General features: G+C 45.9%; 1 pseudogene; it reads right to left on the reverse strand.

The window, feature by feature from the left end:
* Positions 1-5017: 5017 nt before the first annotated feature.
* LOC147892624 (amino acid transporter AVT3A pseudogene) lies at positions 5018-7175 on the reverse strand (annotated as a pseudogene).
* Positions 7176-22464: the final 15289 nt, after the last annotated feature.

Consider the following 22464-nt stretch of genomic DNA (forward strand, 5'->3'; position numbering starts at 1 on the left):
TGCTGTCTATGCACTAATGCAAGCAGATTCACATCTTGGAAAGTGATTCTCCTCATTTCCGTGTCCGTCATAGGTGTCTTATGCATCTTCTTTTCATTGAAGACCACATCATACCGTCGTATGATCTTCTTTGCTTCTGGATCCCAAAGACAATAGCCCCTCTCTCTACTTTCACCATAACCCAGAAAGATGCATTTCCTAGACTTAGGATCTAGCTTCTTTCGAAGCTCTTTTGGCACATGCGCATATGCCTCACACCCAAATATATGCAAATGAGAGTAAGAGGGCTTCTTGCCACTCCATGCCTCTTCAAGAATGCCAACATCCAAACTCTTACTAGTGATCTATTGATCACATGCACTGCAGTCTCCATTGCCTCAGCCCAAAAACCACAAAAGCCACTTGTATTGGAAAGCATACATTGCAATCTTTCCTGAATGGTGTGGTTCGTCTTTTCTGCAACTATAGTTTGCTCTAGATTACAAGGGGACGTGAGCTTCCTCTTGATCCCACGTGTATCATAGAAATGCTGAGAGTCATGAGAGAGATACTCTCCACCACTATCAGTCCATAGGCATTTAAGCATTATACTTGGCTGATTTTCAACCAACGCCAACCATTTCTGAAATACCTGGAACACATCGCTCTTCCAAGCCATGGCATAATCCCACACTTTCCTAGTTGCATCATCAATGAATCTCACATAGTATTCAGCCCTGCCTAATTACCATGTAGGCATGGGACCACATATGTTTGAATGCACCAAATCAAGATTTTCAAGCTCTTTCTCTCCCCTTCTTTTATGGGCTGATTTACTCTACTTCCCATAGAGACAATGCTCACAAAATTCTAAGTAAAAAAAACTCAAATGCGGTGCATAACTCAAACGGCATAAGAGTTTCATTCCATTCTAGCTCATGTGCCCCAACTGGCAATGCCACAAAGAAGTACTTAGTTGCTTGGTTATTGCAACAACATGATCAAATACCCTTGATACATGTAAGGGATACAATGTCCCACACTTGGTACCTCTTGCCAAAACCACAGAGCCCTTTTGAATTTTCCAACTCTGAAAGCCACAGGTGGTCTAAAAACCAGCATCATCTAGCTGACGTACTGAATGAGACTCTTGGTCAGCTTAGGCACATGTCTCACATTTTTCAAAATAAATGCAGACCCATTTGCAAAAGAAAACTTTATTTCACCTGCTCAATGTAGACCCATTTGCAAAAGACAACTTTATGTCAGCTGCTCCTACTATGTCACATGCATAGTTATTTCCAAGATGCACATAACCTGTCTTTCCATGGTCATAAGTGGAGAACCATTCCCTATGGGGAGTAACATGGAATAAAGCACAAGAAGCCAAAATCCAATCATGGGAATATGCATCATTTGAAGTGGTAAGCAACTCTGCAAATAGACTAGACACGAAGAGAATGTCATTGTCACTATCATTAGTGATTGACTACATTGATCTCCTCAATCTTCACTTTTCCTTTGTCCTCCCTTCGATTCTCTTCCTTCTTATTTGCACCCTAGTTCGCATTCTTTTTCTTACCCTTTTGCTCTCTTTTCAATTTGTAGCAATCCTTTTTCATGTGGCCCTTCTGGCTATAATGGTAACACTCAATGTTCCATGCCCTAGATTTGCTACGAGACTTCCCTCTTTCTTGGGACTTCCCCTTGAATTGTGATCTGCCCCTTTGAACATTTAAGGCTGCATCCTGCTTGTTGCCATCCATAGACTTCCTTCTAATCTCCTCGACCAACAAGCTACCCACAACATCATCAAACTTCAATTTTCCACCAGGTGCAGAATTACTAACAGCTCTACGATATGAGGATGGCAATGAGCACAAGAGGAATATTTCCTTAGTCTCTACATTAAAATTCATCTTCTGAGCCTAAAGCTGGCTGAAAATAGTAATGAATTCATTCAACTGAGAAGCAATGGAGACCCCTTCCTTCATCTGCAGCTCAAACAACCTCTTCATGAGGTAAAATTTTATTAAAGGCAGTTTTCTTCTCATAAGTGGCACATAATTTCTTCCACAAATCTTACTTTGCTAATGCATCCAACTCATTCCAATCATCCTCAGACGTGAACCTTGAGCTGAAAGTTGCAAAGCCTAGGAACCTTTGAAGTTGCTTGATCGACTATGGAATTGGAAATTATTGCAGAGCTTTTACTTTTGTCGGATGCGGTTGAATTCTGTCATTAGCAATGATAAAGTCCAAGTATTTGAGCTTAGTCTTTGCCCACTTGCACTTATTAGGATTATCGAAGATTGAATTGCTGAATTGTTGGAGTAGTCTAAGACCTGTTCTAAAACAAACTTGTGCTCCTCCCAAGTTTTAGTATGAATGAGTACATCATCGAGATAGAGAAGCACGCTTCCTTGCACGATCAACTCATGTAGTATAAAATTCATCAATCTTTGGAACATACTTAAGGTATTTTTAAACCCGAAAGGCATGACATTGAATTGATATAAACCAAACGGTGTGCGAAGAGGGTCATAAAGAATTTGGAATAAGCCAGTGAGTCGAGTATATCATCTAGGCGTGAAAGAGGGTATTCATCCTGAACTGTGACTGCATTTAATGGTCAAAAATCTACACAAAACCAATAGGAGCCATCGTCTTTCTTGACTAGATACGGTTCGCGCGTCCATGGGCTCTTCGAATGTAAAATAATTATTATCATTCAGCATTGCATTGACTAAGAGTGGCTGATTGCGAAAAAGAGCTTCAACAACAAATGCAATCGGAGGTGGACGAGGGGAGTCTGGAACCCGGGTCCCTCCATCAAGGGTCCAGATGATCTTTTCCTGACACCAGCGTGTCGGAGCTTGCTTGAATTTGAGCATTCTGCATCGGGTGTAAGAGACAACAATGCTTATGGCCATAGTGATTGCAGTAAAAACATCTAGGCTTACTATTTGCATCTCTATCCGCGGTAGACGGCTAGTATTTGAAGAACAGGGGCGAAACGTATTCCTTTGAGTCGTCTTGGCACTTTGATTATGATCAGTCTCCATCAGGGTTGGTCAAGCTGAATATGTAGGAGTCGGCAGCAACGGGGGCAACAGAGGAACCTTTGAACTTGGTTTTCCAGTGGCGGCAAATTCAATTCTTTGTCGTACTAACAATGCTTCTTGAAGGGATTTAGGACCTTGGTCTTGAGTGCGAGCAGAGATATTAGGTCAGAGTCGAGGCCACAAGAAAAATACCTTGAAGTCTTCGATCATATTAGGATCAACTCTGAGCAAAAGCTACGTTATTTTCACCCTGAACTAGGACACCGTATCAATTTTTTGCATGAGCTCTTGCAATTGTGTAAGAGCGTCTTTTACTATATCTGTGTTCCCGAATGCTGTTGTTAAAGCATGATGCAGATGAGGCCAAGATTGTTTTACATTCTCACCTAACTCGTGGTACCACGATGCCGCAAGACCTTGGAACGAAGGTTTGATTTCTTCCACCAACTATATCTGTCCACCTGTGGTACTTGGCCAAGTTGGAGAAATGGTCCAGCCACATATAGATGTCGTCATCCATCAACCCACTGTAGGGTTTAGGATGCACTTTTGAATCAGGTCCTACATTGTATGCCTTATTGAACATCAGGTGAGCAGTGAGGTTCGCGACATGAACATTAGATTGGATGAGTTCAGATAGCAGTGTCGCTAGAAGCTGGTCGTTCGGCATTCGCTTCTGAGGAGAATGTTGCTCTTGGGATTAGTTCTCATACTCCATGGTGAGATACCCAACGTCTCCACCAATTTACGTAACACGTAACGTAGAGCATGCATGACCAAAACAAGAACGAGAACTTAGAGAGTCACAAAGATGGAAGGAACTTCCAAGCCAACTGTTGTCTAACCTAAAATGATTATCCCCAAGTTCCATGGTAGGTGTTGGAGTAGGCATCCACATAGAGCCCCTCGTTGTTGGTGAGTTTGAGCTGTAGTAGGCCTAGACAACTGTTTTTTGTAGTAAACTCTTGGCTGCTCCCACATCCACAATCTACTATGGGGGATCCTCTTCTAAGTAAATATAATCCAATATCCTAACTCTGGTACATGATGCTGTCCATAGTAGGTCTCTTAATGGGAAGGTCATTAGAGTAGTTGGGCCTGCTCAAATGCAAGCGCAGCCTCCTCCGACTAGTGCCCAACGTTTGGTCCATCCAGCTTGTCACCCTCGGACAAATTGCCAAAACTATCTGAAAGAGTCAACATGATACAAAATGGGATACCCACAACCTGCAAATGTACTTGCAAAAAGAACTGCAAGTCCCAAAAGTGCAATTGACCGCAATGTGCCTGCAAATCCCAAACTAATACTGGTTGCAAATACAAAGTATGACTGGTTGCTCTGAAATGCCACTGACTGCACAATGCAATCACTACTTGTTGCAATCTGAAGTGCAATCCCAAACTGAAAATGCACAACCCAAATCTAAAAGAGCACACCCACGAGTGCTCAAATGCATCCAACAGAGCTCAAAAGCATCCACAACTTTAAAGTAACTACAAATGCACCCAACAATATAGAGTATTTGCAAATGCACCTGAGAGTGCAAGAGTATGGGCTGCAAAAACGGTCCCGAAGTGAAATACACAGCTCAAAACACTTACTGAAAGTGCATCTTGGCCCGAAACACCAGTCGGCTTTAAATTTATAAAAAAAAAAAAGCTGCTGGGATTGTAAGCAAAAAGATTCTTCTTTCATTACAAAGTCATGCTGCAGAAATAGTTTCGATGCAGAAATCTGTGGGAAGCAGTGTTTGATCAGAGGAGATTCAGGAAAGAAATCGGAGTCGTTCCAAAAGCTGCTGGGATTGTAAGCAAAAAGATTTCTTCTTTCATTACAAAGTCATGCTGCAGATATAGTTTCGATGCAGAAATCTTTGGGAAGCGAGATTCAGGAAAGATATCGGAGATTCAAGTCATGCTGCAGTTGTAGTTTCTGGACAGAAATTCATGCTGTGATGCAGAAATCTGTGGGAAGGAATGTTTGATCAGAGAAGATTCAGGAAAGAAATCGTTGTGCCGACCACTCCGAACAGAACTCCGAAGGCGATAAGCAGGTAATCGCCGACAATCTGCCGGATAGGAACCCGCTCCTCACTTCCCTGAATTAGTTTGAGATGCACAGCAGCAGGGATGATGAACCCGAGCAACGTTGAGATACTGCTCCCAGCCAGCGAAAGGAAATCCGTGAATTTCTTCACCGTCGTTGCCAACAGGCAGATCAATCCCACCACCAGCGCTCTCAACAGTAGCGAATGCTTCCTGTTGGAGAATCGCCTCTCCACTACCTCGCACATCGGATTCAACATCAACGGGAACGCGACGAAAAGCCCCACGCACAGAGCCGACTTGATCAGTATGGCCTCGATGCCTTCTTCCAAATTCAGCGTGATGATCTGCTGCGTGTCGTCTCCGAAAGCTCCGTAGCCTAACCCTGCGAACACTATGTACAAGACCCCGCTGAGAACAAAGGCCAATCCCAGCACTCTTCCGAGCTTGGCCGGCTTCTCCATCGCGGCCTCGATCGGGATCATCATGCCGGCTGATTGAAATGCGTAGATCCCCACTCCGAAGGCTGACGGTACTTGAATCCACTCCCCGATCGCCTTCATTGCTTGAAGACCTGCCGTTTTGATCGCCACAACATCCGATACCATCACCGATACCAGAGCGCAGAAGTTCAGTGCGTCGGCCACGGCGCTCATAGGTGCTAAATAGGTGATGGAAGGAATGGCGGCCAGAGCTACCTCGAAGGGGAAGATCATCCATGCGTAAATAGAGCTCGATGTCCAGGTCAAGCCTACAAGGCTGTCGAGCTGACCTTGAATGCGAGAGGCGACGGCAGCAGGCAGGCCACTCGCTTGAACCCTCTCTGCTTTAACTACATCGCCAGTTCCTTGAATCGTCTCGACCATGGATGCTACATTCTGGCTGATGAAGGTAATATAGGAGATGCCGCAAGCTATTGTGCTCAAGAACAGCAGAACATCGACGGTCATCCTTCCAGCTCTGCCGAAGGTGTGAAACAGGAGATCTCCGTAGCTTGCGAGGGTGAGGTCGCTACGAGCGCTCTGAAGCCTGCGTTTGGACCAGACGATGAGCATCATGCCGTAGTATGCGACGAAGCCGCCGAAAGCGACGATAAAGATACCAAGGAACCATCCAACGCACTTGAAAGTGTAGGGGAGGCCGAGGATGCCAGTTTCGACGATGCAGAGCATGAGATTGGCGAAGGTCCTGGTAGCAGAAGAGAGGGGAAGGCTGGAGCTTGCAGGATCAAGCAAAGGGGATGAGGATTCGGAAGCCATGGAAGTTGCTTGTGAGTTCCGATTTGTCTGGTTTCTGTGCAAGAACTCGAACGATATGCCTGCTGTCGTCTTGGAGATCAAGAGCGTCTCGTCGTAGCTAGCATTCTTGGCTTCGATCTTGCAGCTTGCTCCAGCTCAGAGAACGGTCTCAACGAACGTTTTGCAGCTCCTCCGGCTTCAGAGCATGACCTCAACGGACGGTTTTGCAGCTGCTCCAGTCGATCTACGCTTGCTCTGAGCTCGGTTTACGCTTGGCTCCCGTTCAGAGCACGATCTCAACGGACGTTTTGGCAGCTCCTCCGCTTGCTCACGACCTCAACGAACGGTTTTGCAGCTCCTCCGGTCGGTTTAGGCTTGCTCTGAACTCGGCGAGAGCACGACCTCAACGAACGTCTTTGCAGCTCCTCCAGTCGGTTCACGCTTTGCTCTGAGCTCGGTTAATGCTGGCTCCTGCTCAGAGCACGATGTCAAGGAACGTTTTGGTAGCTCTTCCGGTCGATGTATGCTTGCCACCGAAGGCTGCTGCGCGACAGACGATCACAGCAAGCGATCTGTCGTCGAAGAATTTGCGTCTTCCAAGTTTCAAGTTTTGTTCTTCTGTTTCAAGCTTTGCTCCTCTGTTGCAAGTTTTGCTCCTCTGTTTTCTAGTCTTCAACCTTCTCAACACATCTTCAGATGGAAGCTTCACACACAAGGGGCACCCGTGCTCACACACAAGGGGCCTACTTTGGCGGGATCCCGTCTACTGTTTTCGCCCCATCCATCTTCTTTAACCTGAATATCATTCACAAGGCATGCTCGAGATCTAAATGGAAGACGAATTGAATGTGCAGCATGGAAAAGGGGGCGGAAAGCTGAGGGAGAGAGAGAGAGGGGGAGAGAGGGAGAAAGACAGAGAGAGAGAGGATTTGAAGGAAAGAAATTAGCAATGAGAGATAGCTACACCTGGCATAGATCCCTCAAAAAAATAAGCTTTCTCAAATGCCATCGGATTTACTTAGGCCTACATATATGGCAAGCCAAAAAAGGAGAGGACAAGTGGTAGCTTGGAGGAGAAGAGCCTGCCACATGTCACAAAGAAGAAGCTCCTGGATGGAGGCTTGGAGGAGGGAGGAGTTGGAAAGACAAGAGGTAGGCTTTGGGAGGAGATGGAAAGACAAGAGGCAGCTTTAGAGGCAAGGAGGAGATAGAAGGTCAATGGAATGGAGAAGATGGAAGGTCACCTTCGGGAAGAAGGAGGAGATGGAAGGTTAATGAATGGAATAAAAGGAGGAGATGGAAGGTTTGAGAGCCATGGACTAAGACTTAGCCAAAATTTAAGAGTCAAAGATCCACCTTCAAATGGGGAGTGGTTGAGGATGGTCATGCATCTTTGCTCGTGCAAAGCACGGGTTGAGTACTCGTATTTATTCTCGCCTCACATGCAATCATTAAAAAAAAACTCTGAAAGGTTTCTCAGGGCCCCATCTCATGTTGATCCAGTCACTCCTCTAGAGCTGCTCCAACCTCCGCCAACGTCAAAACAACACGTTGAATACCGTTTCTTGCTACAACACTGCCATGTGTGTGTGCAGGATTCACACACGGGTGGGCTTCATCTCATGTTGATCCAATCACCTTAGTACAACATCCGCTCGTGTGTGAAGGAGAGAGCTTCACAATCGAGGCTACTTTTGGACAAGCAAGGAGCTTGTTTCAAAAAAAGAACAGTCCTGGAGCTATGTCATCTCACCTAGTCCACCTACTCATGCAAGAAGGATGTCACTAGGTTTCGTTTGGAGCTCGCTCCAGTAGCTCACGATCAGCAATAGAAGAAGTAGACTTTAGCGAAGGAAGAAGAAGACTAGGAAGGAAGCTTTGCATGCTGCTTGGTTCATGAAGAACTTTTGTTTGGTCTACGGGTGTGTGTCTACGGGTGTGTGTGAGAGATGAAATCTATAGTCAAATGTAGTGCATGTCACCAAAATCATAACAATCCATTACACTAAGTTGGTAAAGGCTTTCACTCATCCATGATTCAATTACATGCTTTTTAAGAAAATTGTTCACCCCTCTACTTGTTGCGAACACAATTTCCTACTGCGTGATTCACACATGGGGGATGTTTACAGAAACAAAGGCATTTCTCCACTTATTAGCCATCCAAGAGCAATTCCTTATGCAGTAGCCTAGCCAAGCCTCTAAAAATATGGGCCATAACTAAGAATCATCCAAAGCAAGATCCAAAACAGCCGAAGGTCAGACTTATTTATTTTAAACTTCTCCAAAGGTTTGTGAAGCAAACAATGCCCAAACTTCAAAAAATTCCGAGACTTATGGACGTTTGTGAACCCTCCCTATTATCACATGTATGAGAATGGGACAAATTGGTCCCATCCATATTCAAATGTATTTCTATCCTATTCCATTCCCACAATGTGCTAACAATCAAAAGAACAAGGGATGGGTGAAGCAGGAGAGGACAGACGGCACCGTTGGGTGTGTTTGGAGGTGGGGACAGTGACGCATGTTGTCATTCCATGTTTTCCAATCCCTAGGGTCTTCAGGCCACGGTCCCAGATGGGAGAAAACATGTCTATTCCCATCCTTTACCAAGTCATCTAGGATAGGAGTGATGATTATAATAGGTTCCCATCCTAAACCCATGCTATGTCCTATGACCCTTAGTGCCAAGCAAAAGAAAAGAAATGAAAAGGATGGACTTTTTTCAGATTCCAAACCCCTCGGAGGTATCCTAAATGATAGCAAGAATACATGCTAGGAAAGAAAAATACTTCTAAACTAATAAAGCAAGAGTGCACAAGTGTGCGTGGGCACTGCCTCCTGGTATACCATGGGAAGTTTGAAACATTCAACTCAATTTACTCTTTCAAAACAATTATAAGTGAAAATTCACAAATTCTAGCACTACATCTTAAGAGCAATGCTACTCTTACACATAATTGGTTTTTACCAGTCAAAATCCCATCAAAATATGTAACTTATAGGTTTTATACACTAAAATGTCTAAGTTCTAGCCCTTAAAATAAAGGCTAGGCAAAATTTGCACTTGTAGTTTGCAATAAAATATACATTAAATGTTAGTATTTGCAAGCACTGATAGGAATCTAATGGAGCAAGATGAGCAAAGGTGTGAGCATTATATCTAACTTCAGGCGATGATCTCAATGCTCTTTGTCCCTTGTTCTTTTGCATGAGACAACATGAGTGACCTCAAAAATTGATGAAGATGGATTGCAAAGAATTTTGGGCCAATGATAAGCTAATGTCAGCTATAGATTTCCATTTAAACTTGTCTCTCTCTAGGAACGTATTCGAAATTAATCACAAGAGTGATATAAAGTTTAAATTAATAGATTTCTTATCTTTTGGGTCATCTTTTGTTTTATTCAATCTATTCCTTTATTTCACTGATTGCTCCATTGATTTTTTAAAAACCTTTCAAAACTTTAAAACTTACTTGAACCACACAAGAGCAAAACTTGTGTGCAATTTGAGAGGTAAAGTAGCTACTTTAAAATCAAGTAATAGAGGCCTGGTATCGTGGCCTGGTAGTCAAAAAGTGGATGTGTGCATGCTCTCGTGTGTGTGTGTGTGTGAGTCAAAGAGTTTGTCCATGAAGGGGTAGGTGAGTAAGAGCGTGGTGAGAGGGGTAGGGTGAGGTGGGGAAAAAAAGGTCCCTTCCCTTGATTTATTTTAAGTATCATAAATTGCACATCTAATCCTCCATACCACAATTCATTAATGAAATAACCAAAATCTAACCTTATGGATTTTGTATTTTTTGTTTAAGCCTAGTGTTTATCAATGGAATATGATAAGCCTAGTGTTTTTTTGTTCAAGTCTAGTGTTTATCAATGTAATATGATAAGAATTGATGTAGGCTCCTATAATCTGGCTCTTCTTTTCGATTTAATTTTAATTTTTGCTCGTAACGTCAAAATGGAGTGTATCCAAATGGGTTACACTCTTGATTTCATTTAAAATGTTCAAGGCTGCAATCTTTTCTTACCCAACACAACATACTGAACTCAGAACACATACCCAGCAAATCTCTCTCTCTCTCCCCCGCCCTTGTAAGAAAACAATACAACGTCTGTGCTCAATAGATAACAGGATCTCGTATGCAAGAGAGAAAACAGATAGTATGGAGAATCAAAAATTTGATTACTGGTAGAACTGATACAATAGATGGCACTGCCTCCTAGCCATGCGCTCCTGTGAGAGAAGCTTCGATGGCGAGTTGGAAATAGTAGAGGACGGAGGCTAGATGCTAAGGATTCAGGGTTGCTGTAGCCAGTGATAAAATGGGCTTCACGGGCTTGCTCTTATATAGCCACTAGTCGTAGTCAGTTAGACCCAATTGGGTGACCGACCTAGTCCGCCCAAAACGGTCGACTGCCCACATGATAGAACCGTGGCATAAAATAGAGCAACTAACCTACAGTCTTCGTTTGGCCCAGAGCCATCTGGGATCATCTGGGGCTCCAAACGGGCCTCGCAACCCAAGAGTGGGCTGCCCTGAGAAATGCTCCGTCTACCCTCAGTGTGATTAGTCATGGGATGCCTTCCCGCACTTGCATGTAGCCTAGTTGGCAGTGTGCCAACTCTGTCCAGCCATCAGGCCACACATGGCCCCCATCTGATGTCCAAACCAGGACCTACCGGATAACCGAGCTACTCAAATGCCTTCTCCTCATATGGGGGACTTACAAGTAGAGTTAGTTGGTTCCTGCGTAGTTACACGAGAGTGGAGTATTGATATCTAACACCCCTCCTCAATGTCCACTCACAAGTGAACCTACTTTTTCGGCCCAATGCCAAGTCAATGAAAATGCCTCTCTAGCAAGTCTCTTCCAAGAGCCTTTGTGAAGATGTCCGCATGATGAGTCTGTAGTACACCAAGAGCCTTTGTGAAGATGTCCGCATGATGAGTCTGTAGTTGGACAGTACACCAAGTCGACCTCTCCATCCATGATGAGCTCACGTACAAAGTGATATTGAATCTTAACGCGTTTTGTGCAAGCACGGAACACATGGTTCTTTGCAATCGCCATGCAACTTTTATTGTCACATGATAAGTGCGTAGGCTTGTTGTGCACTACACCCATGTCCCCAAAAATCCTCCTCAACTATACTGCCTCACAAGAAGCAAAGCATGCTGATTTGTACTCATACCCATGGTTAGTTCTTATCAGTCCAGTTAGGTCTTATCTTGTGGTTTTAGTTCTTTTTAGTGTGTTCACTTGGTTGATGTACTGTCTTTTTTCTTCTAGTATGGAATAGATTGTGTGTTGGAGGCTGCTTGCCCTCTTGATGTTCTTCCTCATATCTGGGTGTTCCCACTTCTGCTACGCTATCTTCTTTGACATGGTATCAGAGCACTTCAGTGCTTATGGGTGAGCTACTGTGGTAGAGTGGTGTGTTGAGGCAGAACTCTGGTCGTTTTTTAGGACAAGAGAGATGTGCTAAGCCTGTGTTGAAAAATTCCTGGCTTGTCCTTCCTTCTATAGGCAGCTTTTGGTCACGACGTCAAAATTTTGCAAACGAATACTCTACATTACCCAATTTCGTCGCTCTGAGTAATTTCAAATCCTTAGGACCTGGGTCTATTGTTTTTTGGCCGAATTCAATCATTTACGTCCCCAAATTGCCATTTTAAAATTGCTGTGAAGAAATCTGACATATTGAAGCTGTGGAAGTTGCATCTGCTCAAGTCTATTGAAGACTATCTATCAAAGCTTGGAGGCTAAGGGAAGAAGACCTCTTGAAGGTTCTCAAGAGATTGGTTGCCACTTATAGTTGAAAAAGAAATACAGGTGCCTTCTTTCTCTACACTACACTCGTTTTTTCTTATTCATTTTAGTGCAAAGATTGGCTTGTGCTTGGGGATAGGTTTTCTTGCAGGTACATACACTTATAGAGACAATGGTTGATGGTGGTGGATGCCTTACTATGCATGAGGTTATGTTTATCTATTGTCATATTGCCAGGTGATCCTATGCTAGTGACATACTATTGGTGGATGCATCTTGGGGCTTGATATGACCGGGATGCATGATTTTGTAGTGATATTTCAATATTTTCAATGTATCAGATGCCTTTGATCTTGCTGTGATACAATGGTTGGTTTGAGGATCTTGATGCCTAGCAAGCGGTTGTACTTTTTATGCTGATTCCGGCCACATGCTGATTCTAGCCACATATTGATTGTTGTTTGCTTATGCTAAGAGCTACTAGTAATTGACTGTTGGAATATTGTGAGGCATTATTGGACACCTTGATCGCCATTATTGGTTGGTGTGTTGCTTTGCCTTGCCACTGAAAGGAGCAAAGTGCCATTTTGATTTCAGCTGATCAGTTGTGTAGTGGTATTCTTGCTGACCCATGACACAGCTCCAGATCCAAGTGAGAAACAGTAACCTGTCATTGATCTCCTGCTATCCACGTTGTTAGAAAATACCCAACAGAGGGTACACGCAGCGGAAATAATGCCCAGGAGCTCACACAGTGTGCGGTGTGGGTGTGGAATCACAAACTTCTTTACTTATGTGATGACGGAAATGAGAGAGAGAGAGAGAGAGGAGTGCACACGATATAGCTACCTGTACACTAAGTGTATTGACAATGAACATGAAGATATACATGTGAACCCCTTAGGGTTAGGGTTAGGGTTTGCCCCTATGCCCTATGTGGATAGTGCAATTTACACTATCTTTAACATTATGTGCATTCAATAGGTGTGCAGACTCATCAATAGACAATGAACCAAACTAGATAGAGAAACCACCAAATAATATATTTCCGTCCTTCGCCTTTGGGAATAAAACCCAGAAGATAGGCCGAAAGGAAGAGGAAGGAAATATGGAGAAAGTCAAGTCCACCTGGATCAAAGACTGGTCGATCAAAAGATGACTGCGTGAATGTCTGCATGTATGGCTGCGTACTGAACATGTCAAAGCTGAACATGTCATGAGTCATCGTGGACTGTGCAGCTGCTCTGAAGAAGAGGCATCCGGATGTGAGGCTAGTCGATGTAGCTATGGAGATGTGATCCGGTAGGTTGTGACATATGAGAGTGTCACCAACCCAAAAGAACTGACAGCAATGTGCAAGGTATGCTGCAGTAGAAGTATAATCTCTGTCAAATGATGCGGGGTCGAAGAAGACTGCATAGTCGATGTGGACAGAGTGATCCAGGGGCTGAAAATCTAGGGCCGAAGGTGCAGGTGTGATACACTGCTCTGCTGAAGAAGAGGCCTGTAAAACTGACAAGGTATGGCAACCTGTCAAACCTGTATGCTCAATTGTCATGAGCTGAAGGTCGTCTGCTGTGTGCATGGCTAAACATCCATCGGCATGGGATGTAGCATCTGTCATAGGCTCGTCGAGAACGAGCTGACAGTATAAAGGCCTAGAAGCCTGGAATACAACTGAGAATGCATAAAATGTCCCTGAGGCGAATGAGGTGCCGAATGCTGATGTAGGGACTGATCTATAATCTTGGATCCAACCACTGATCTGCATCAAGTATGGATTGTATACAACAGCCATAAGTGCATGATGAAACACTGAGTCTCCCCAGGTTGCGCTATGGCTGAACCTGATGATGTCTACTGCACTGGAGCAGGACCGCACTGATGCATAGGTATCCTCGTGCTGAGGAATGATCTGCTGATCAAAAGTGGTGGTGGTGATAACTGGATCCAAGGATGCAATGCGGCATGAGTGAGCCGATGCTAAAATGTCCTGAAGACTGATCTGCTGATCTGAACTGCTGAAGGGAACTGAGCCCAAGGTATGCTCTATGTCAGAGGTGAAAGCATCAGTGATGGATGCTAGAATGGAATCACTTGAAGAGCTGAATGCGCTGGGGCATATATCTCTGCATGCGGCAGAAGATGTGAGTGCCTCGTGTTGAGGACTTACCTGCTGAATAACTGCATGATCATAGGTGAACTCCTGCTGAGTATCTGTATCTGTGGCAAGAGATGGAGTCGGATCCATGCATAAGGGTGATGGCTGTACATCACTGAAATCAGACAGAGCTGATGTAGATGGGACTGCCTCGTACTGAGGACTTACCGTCAAATATGCCTCGTGCTGAGGGCTTACTGCGGAATGTGCCTCATGCTGAGGGCTTACCAAGAAGTGTGCCTCATGCTGAGGGCTTACCGAGGAATGTGCATGATCAGAAACTGCGGGCTGATCCATGCTAACATCTGAGGCACCTGCAACTGCATCTGATCTGTCAAGGCCAATGAGGCTCGAGTCTGCATCATAGACTGGTACATACCCTGTGGCAATGAATGGTCGAAGAAGGTTCTCTTTCCACTCACGGATCTCATCCGGAGTCATGACTGGTATATCATCAACGAAGTGATGTGGATAACTCCATGCTGGAGGCGGTCTGGTGCTCTGTGCAAGAGGCTTACCCGTGTACCGGCGAGAGTGTCTACCCATGAGAACACTGTAAAGGAGCTGCCACTGGGGGGCTTACGCTAAACTGTCAGAACCAAGTCATGTGAGAACTGATGTGTGTGCCAAGGATCAAGCCTGTAGGAAAGTGATGACAACTATGTGTCGGGAGTAGCCAAGAGGCTATACAAGGCTGATGTATGTGTGTGGAAACCAATGCCAAAAATAGTCAACAAATGTGACTGTACATGGGTGGCATGTGTGCGTGCAAAGGTGCAACAATCCTGAATCCGAGGAGGAAGATCACTCTGCCAAGTGTCACACTGAGTGATGAAGTACCAAATGCCAAGAGGACTGAACTGGTGTCAGATGTGTGAAAGTGAATACCGATGATAGATCCGATGGGACTGACGCCGGTGGGAACTAATCGGGTAATGTGGCAATGGCTAACTTGGCTTGGTGGAGTTGGATCTCCTCTATGGTGGTGCTAGTCTATAGCTAGACTACACGTCGAATCGCAAAATGCAGCAAATGAATTTTATCTTAATTCATTTTAAGTGCTGGGTGTGCTGTGCTGGGTGTGCTGCAAAGGATCAGGAGGTGGTTTCGATGATGAGGATTGAATGTTGCTGACCTGTGGAAATGTCAAATAGCAGATCTGATGTGCTCAACGTGTAGAGCATGATCTGGCGAGCATTTTTGCTTTTTGGATCACCTCCAAATTCCCCCTGGATCAAAAGTTATGGCTCCCGGAAGGATGGCCAAATTTTGATCCAAGGAGGGGGTCCAAATTGATGATCTGGCCTATGGTGATGTGGCAGACTGAGAGTCACATGTAGAATACAACTGTGCCTATAAAGAGGCAACTGTGCCTGGCTGGCACTCTGTGTGCTGAGGTGGCACATGGGTGACTGTGCTGCTGAGGTGTCCCATGCTGATGTGGCAGGCTGACATGTCACTGCTGATTGGGCAGCTGAGGACTGTGCATGATGACATGGCACCTGTGAATAAGACTGCCATGTGGCCTAAAAGTAACTGTCCCTCCTCACTCATGGTTAATTGAACCAAGCCATGGTTAACTTTGACCACTGTTCAAACCCAGGGTCATAAGGACCTAACCCAGGTTGAACCTTACATGCCACGTGGCAATTTTGCCAAACCTTAGGTCTAAGGTTTGTGGCGATTTTTGACGCGGCAACGATGGCGACGGGATGCGGTGAACGGAGGAGGCGGCTGTGTGGAGAACTGTGTGAAGCGTAGGGCTATTGGTCGGTGAAGCTGAGGCTGGTCGAGATCGTTGGCGTAGTGTAGAGCAGCTTTGCCCGAATGGTCGAAGGAGTCGTGGCGATGGTGCTGGAGTTGAGCTTGTCAGTTGTTGGAGCCGGTGCTATGGGTAGTCGCCTCTGCAGTCCAGGCTATGATGGAGCAGCCTGTCGTCGAGAAGTTGGCTGAGGCTTGTTGAAGGCACTCACCAGTTTGAGGAGGAGGTTCATAGACTTAGTGAGCGGTGGAGGAGACTGTCGTTGTTGGAGTGGCCTGTTGGAGTGGCCTGTAGGTGGAGCCTGCTGTGAGTTGCTCGCTATCGCCTGTTGAAGCTAGGGGCCTTGCTATAGATCTACTTCTCTGTAGATTCAGGTCGCTGAGAAGCCCGTCGGCTGGCTATGTAATGTGCTGCCTATGGAGGCCTCGCAATCTGGTCGTCAGTGCTACAGAAAGGCGCTTGAGCCTAAGAACTGCTAGCTGGTTGTCACGGTAGACAGGCGGATTGTTGAAGACGGGAGCTGCTACTAGCCGTCGAACCTTGGGAGCCCGCTGTGGGTCGTTGGGGCGTGTTGGTGATGGGCGTGGCATTGCTTGCTAAGGCTGGCCACCTTCTGCAGGAATACTGCTATCATGGAGGTTGTCCATCTGTTACTTGAAGGCGGTGGAAGAGAAGCTGTCCGCAGGTTCGTGTAGAGCTCGTCTGGGCTGGTGAAGGCATCGTTGTTGTCTTAGAGGCTGCGGCTGTTGGAGAAGCGTTGAAATGCTGAGGCTTTCGAGTTGGAGGACGACTGTGTAGAGCTTGAAGCTCTAGAAATGGAAAACGTGGCCTCAGTAGCTGCTGCTAGCATTGTTGTTGGAGTCTCCAGAGGATCAACCATAGTGGTTGAAGGAAGAGCACCTCGCAAGCCTCTCAAAGCTCATCTCTCTCAAGAAATGAAAGCTTACAGAACCTTAGAGGCTCAGAAATGAACCTTTCTCTCTCACATAACCTTACAAGATCTCTCAAAGAAATCTAAATCATAACTTGACCTCCATGAAGCGGAATGGAGAGATTTTAGATCCGAAACGGAGAGGAGAAGGGGCTCTATGATGAGAGCTAGCTGAGAGATGAAGATGCCTCATGAAAGAGGGCTTGTTGCCTTGACGGAACAAGGGCTTGTGCCTTCATGGAGCAAGGGCTTGACTCTCTCTCGACGGAAATCTCTCTCAATGGAAGATGCCTCACGCAAGGAGGGCTTGACACTCATGAAGGGAGTGGAGCACCATTGGCTCTGATACCATGATGACGGAAATGAGAGAGAGAGAGAGAGAGGAGTGCACACGATATAGCTACCTGTACACTAAGTATATTGACAATGAACATGAAGATATACATGTGAACCCCTTAGGGTTAGGGTTGGGGTTTGCCCCTATGCCCTATGTGGATAGTGCAATTTACACTATCTTTAACATTATGTGCATTCAATAGGTGTGCAGACTCATCAATAGACAATGAACCAAACTAGATAGAGAAACCACCAAATAATATATTTCCGTCCACAACTATGGACATAATACAAGAGTGACAGATCCAGAGTCTCACCAATGGTGTGGTCCTCTGATCTTACCACAAAGTCCTTCTCCTATCTGCTGGCTATCTCTAGACTAGAGTCCGCGTGCTCCACCTCGAGCGTAAGTAAACTTTCTGTCTAGAATGATCCTCTCCACCTTCTGTCTGGAAACCAGCCTAGGTGGGCAGCCTCCTGGCTAAGTCTACAGCCCTGCTAGCACCTCTCTATCCTCCTGAATGTAGGTCCAGAGAGTGGCTGCCTGCTGATCCTTTCTGCTCTGGATCTACTGTTGCAAGTGATAATGAAATGAGGCCTGAATGCCCTCTTTATATAGGCCCCAGGGGGGGCTGATAAAAACCGACCAGCCTGGACCAGACTGGCCGACCAGACTGGCCGACCAGTCTGTGGCTGGTCCAGCCCTATAAGGCACACAACCCAGGGCTTTCTGGCCCAAACTTCCAAGGCCCTTTGGCCCTCCTTTCAAGGCATATATCCAGCCTATAAAAGGCCTGTTTCCTGCCCACTGACAGCCACTTTTCCTGCTGCAGATCTGGGCCTGCACTCCCTGCAATGTCTGTGCCTCTGCCAGGCCCTCTTCCCGGCCACGTGTCCTGTGCCGTACGGGTTCCTTGTGCTGGCTACTGCTTCACCTTTTGCTACTGCAGATCCATCCTAGCTCCAGGTACGCACCATCTCTTTGATTCTTGCCCACATGACATCCAATCAGATGCCCATGTGACAGACACTCAAACCCTAGGTTCACCCCCCCCATGCTCTCCTCATTTGGGGGCTTACAAATGGGGAGGTGACCTTTCCAACACCCCCTCTCACCGACACATCTCGGCCCAATGCCAACATGTCAATGAAGATGCTCCAGTAACTTCCTAGTCGTAGTCCTCTGGAACCTTTCGGTGTCGAAATCTTTTCCTGGCTTTGCATCCAGTGGCTCCTGCTCCACCAGGTCCAGTTTCGCTTCCGCACACCATCCTGGTACACAGGTCCATCTCTGGTAGCACCTCCTGGTACCACCTCCTTCAGTCGCATTCCTGCCTCTGAACTCGAGCAATCCAACCGTCACGATCTTCCAGTCATCCCCCTCATAATGAGTGAACAACCTGGAGTCTTCCAGGCACCATGCTTTGAGGGTCTGTTTCAACCCGTCCTTCCTTTGGCAAGGTCTGCAACCAATGAATATTTCCAGATAACCTGGACCATGAACTCTCGCTGAGTTCTCAAGCAGGTACTCTTCTGGCTTCAGTACTCTTTGTCCACCACCTTCTAGTAATCTGCGTCCGAGATTTGAAGAAGCACCAATACTTCCCCTTCTGCCTTCGAAGAAGGCCAATTCCTTCCAATCTCTTATCACCTGAGACAAATGAAGAGCAGAATCTCTCCACAGCATGCTATAAAGGCTCAAATGCAGAATATCAAATACATACTAGACTGTTGTACTGCCGGAATGTTCACTCTGAAAGCAAACCTTGTACCTCAATGAGGCACCTGCCAAGATCCTGTGTAATCCTGTACTGTCCCCTTCTGAAGTCCAGCATCCATCTGACCATGAGACCCCAGGGATTTCCATGGAATCCACCCTCGTGTCAATCAACAGCTACACACCTGGAAGGTACCAAGCGCTCCATACTGTCCTTCACCTTCACAAAGGTAGCTGACTCCTCGTCGACCCACATCTCTATGTCAGACATCCTTACTGTGATTTCGGGATCAACATACCTGACCTCGGTAACACTCGGTGATGTCACCAGGAACAATTCTTCGATTACCACATTAGCTTTGACCTTTCCCTCTGAATCTGGGTCAGACTCCTGTTTGTTTTTCAGATCTGCCTTTTTCTTTCTGCAGTCCTTTGCAAAATGTCCAGGCGTATCACAATAGAAACACTTCTTCTTGTGCTTCCTCTTCGAAGTCCCCTCATCGTCAGAGTCATCTTTATTGGACTTGCCACCGTTAGGCTTGCCCTTTCCTTTGCCAACAGAATCCTTTGCCAACATCGCCTTGTCGTCTTTGTCCTCATTGTAGAGCTTCTCCCGAGCTTCCTCCTGTAGCAGTAATGGACACAACTCCTCAAATGTCAGAGGTTTGGTCCTCTGTCCTGCTGTCACAGCCGTAACAAAGCTCTTGAAACTCCGAGGCAATCTCCTCAGTACCATCAAGGCCAGATGGCATGAGTCTGTCTTCTGACCAATTGCTGCCAGCTGATCCCGCACCACCTTGACCTTCGTCAAATGGCTATGTACCATATCGCCTTCTTCCATATCAAGATTGTAGAGTTGATGCTGAAGAAGCATGATCCGGGAGGTATTATCTGTCTCGTACAGATCCTTCAGGGTGGCCCACGCCTCTACTGACGTCTCGGCCAGCTGGATATGCGGAAGAACAGAGTCCACCGTAGTCCCTATGATTATTGCCAGGGCATGAGCATCTCTTTCTTCCCAAGCTTCAAGCTCCTCTCTGTCTACTGCCATGAGTACCTTCCCTTTACTGTCCACCAAGTCTTCCGGCTTAGATTTCTCTCCCATGGTCAGCTTCCAGCGGTTGGTACACCGCCCATGAATAATAGCTCGATGACAGCTATCTTTATGTACTCTAGTTAGTGGCTCAGTTAGTATGCCTTCTTAGTTAGCTGAGTTTGGTTTGAGACCCACATATATGTAAGAAAACAATACAACGTCTGTGCTCAACAGATAACAGGATCTCGTATGCAAGAGAGAAAAGCAGATAGTATGGAGAATCAAAAATTTGATTACTATAAAACTGATACAATAGATGGCACTGCCTCCCAGCCGTGCGCTCCTATGAGAGAAGCTTCGATGGCATGCTAGAAACAACAGAGGACGGAGGTTGGATGCTAAGGAATCAGGGTTGTTGTAGCCAATGATGATGATGGGCTTCACGGGCTTGCTCTTATATAGCCACCAATTGTAGTCAGTTAGACCCAATTGGGTGACCAACCCATTCCGCCCAAAATGGCCGAGTGGGGTCGGTCCCAAAATAGGCCACCGGCCACACGATAAAACCTAAGGTTGCCGTTCGGCCCAGAGGCATCTGGGATCATTTGGGGCTCCAAACGGGCCCCGCAACCCAAGAGTGTGCTGCCTCGGGAAATGCTCCAGCTATCCTCAGTGCGTTAAGTCATCGGATGCCTTCCCGCACTTGCATCTAACCTAGTTGGCAGTGTGCCAACTCTATCTGAAGCCATCCAACCATCAAGCCACACATGGCCGCCATCTCGTGTCCAAACCAGGACCTACTGGATAATCGAGCTACTCAAATGCCTTCTCCTCATATGGGGGGCTTACAAGTAGAGTTAGCTGGTTCTTGTGTACACGAGAGTGGAGCATTGATATCTAACACCCCCCCTCAATGTCCACCCACAAGTGAACTTACTTTTTCCGGCCCAATGCCAAGTCGATGAAGATGCCTCTCCAGCAAGTCTCTTCCAAGAGCCTTCGTGAAGATGTCCGCATCATTCTCTGTAGTTGGATAGTACACCAAGTAGACCTCTCCATCCATGATGAGCTCACGTACAAAGTGATATTGAATCTCAATGTGTTTTGTGTGAGCGTGGAACACAGGGTTCTTTGCAATCGCCATGCAACTGTGATTGTCACATGATAACTGTGTAGGCTCATTCTGTACTACACCCATGTCCCCTAAAATCCTCCTCGACTACACTACCTCACAAGAAGCAAAACATGTTGATTTGTACTCAGCCTCGGTAGAAGAAAGAGCAACTATCTTGCTTCTTGTTGACCCATGACACAACTCCATATCCAAGTAAGAAATAGTAACCTATCACTGATCTCCTGCTATCCACATCTCCTGCCAATCAGAGTCACAGAATCTGATCAAGATATGTTGCCCTTGGTATAGGTGATGCCATAATCAAGTGTGCCTTTGATGTATTTTAGCACCCGCATCCCTACCCTCCAATGGTTCTCCCGGGGCTTATTGGAAAACCTACTTAGTACACCAATCACAAAGGTGATGTCCGGCTGCGTGTTGCACAAGTAACTCAAACTACCCACAAGCCTTCTGTACTTCACTTCGTCCACCAGTGGTGATGAATCCTCATTTGAGAGCTTCACTCAACCTCCATAGGGGTGGCAACTGTCTTGCACTCAACCATGCCAAATGCCTTCAGTATCTCTCCAGCATACTTCAGCTGTGAGATGAAGATCTGTTTTGGCTCTTGCCAAACTTCAATCCCCAAACAAAAATGCGTCAGTTCGAAGTCTGTTATTTCAAACTCTCTTCCTAGCAAATGCTTTGTCTACGAGATATTGGCTTCATGGTTCCCTGTTATGAAAAGGTCATCCACATAAAGGACCATGATCATACACCTGCCTCCTTCTCTATAGTTATACAAATTTGCATCAGATGGGCTCCTCTTGAACCCGTTTTGCAGAAAGTAGGCATCAATCTGCTGGTACCACGCTCTCACATCCAAATGTTCTGAAATGAGAAGCGGAAGGCTTTTTACCTGAGTAAGCCTCCAAAGGTGTTTTGCCCGTCAAGGCCTTTGTGAAGCTTCGATTGAGGATGTAGACTGCTGTATTGACTGCCTCAGCCCAAAAAGAAATTAGATCCAAAGAGCAGAAAGTGTATCTTCATGGGCTATAGCCAGGAGTCAAAGGCGTACCGGCTATATGATCCAGAGGCAAAGAAGATCGTGGTCAGTCGTGATGTGGTGTTTTGGGAACAGCCACATACAGTGGAGGAGGAGGTATGCCCTTCCACTTTATCATCAGCCGTAAAAGTAACTCACCTTGTGCCCGTATCTAAAGCAGAGTTGCAAAATGAGGAGGAGTACTTCGAGGAACAGACTCCACCAACACCACAACATGCCTTGGCTCCACAAGGTAA

The sequence above is a fragment of the Dipteris shenzhenensis genome, chromosome 16 (assembly GCF_047967505.1).
Source record: "Dipteris shenzhenensis isolate YYH24624 ecotype China chromosome 16, Dip_SZ_1.0, whole genome shotgun sequence".
Lineage (NCBI taxonomy): Eukaryota > Viridiplantae > Streptophyta > Polypodiopsida > Gleicheniales > Dipteridaceae > Dipteris > Dipteris shenzhenensis.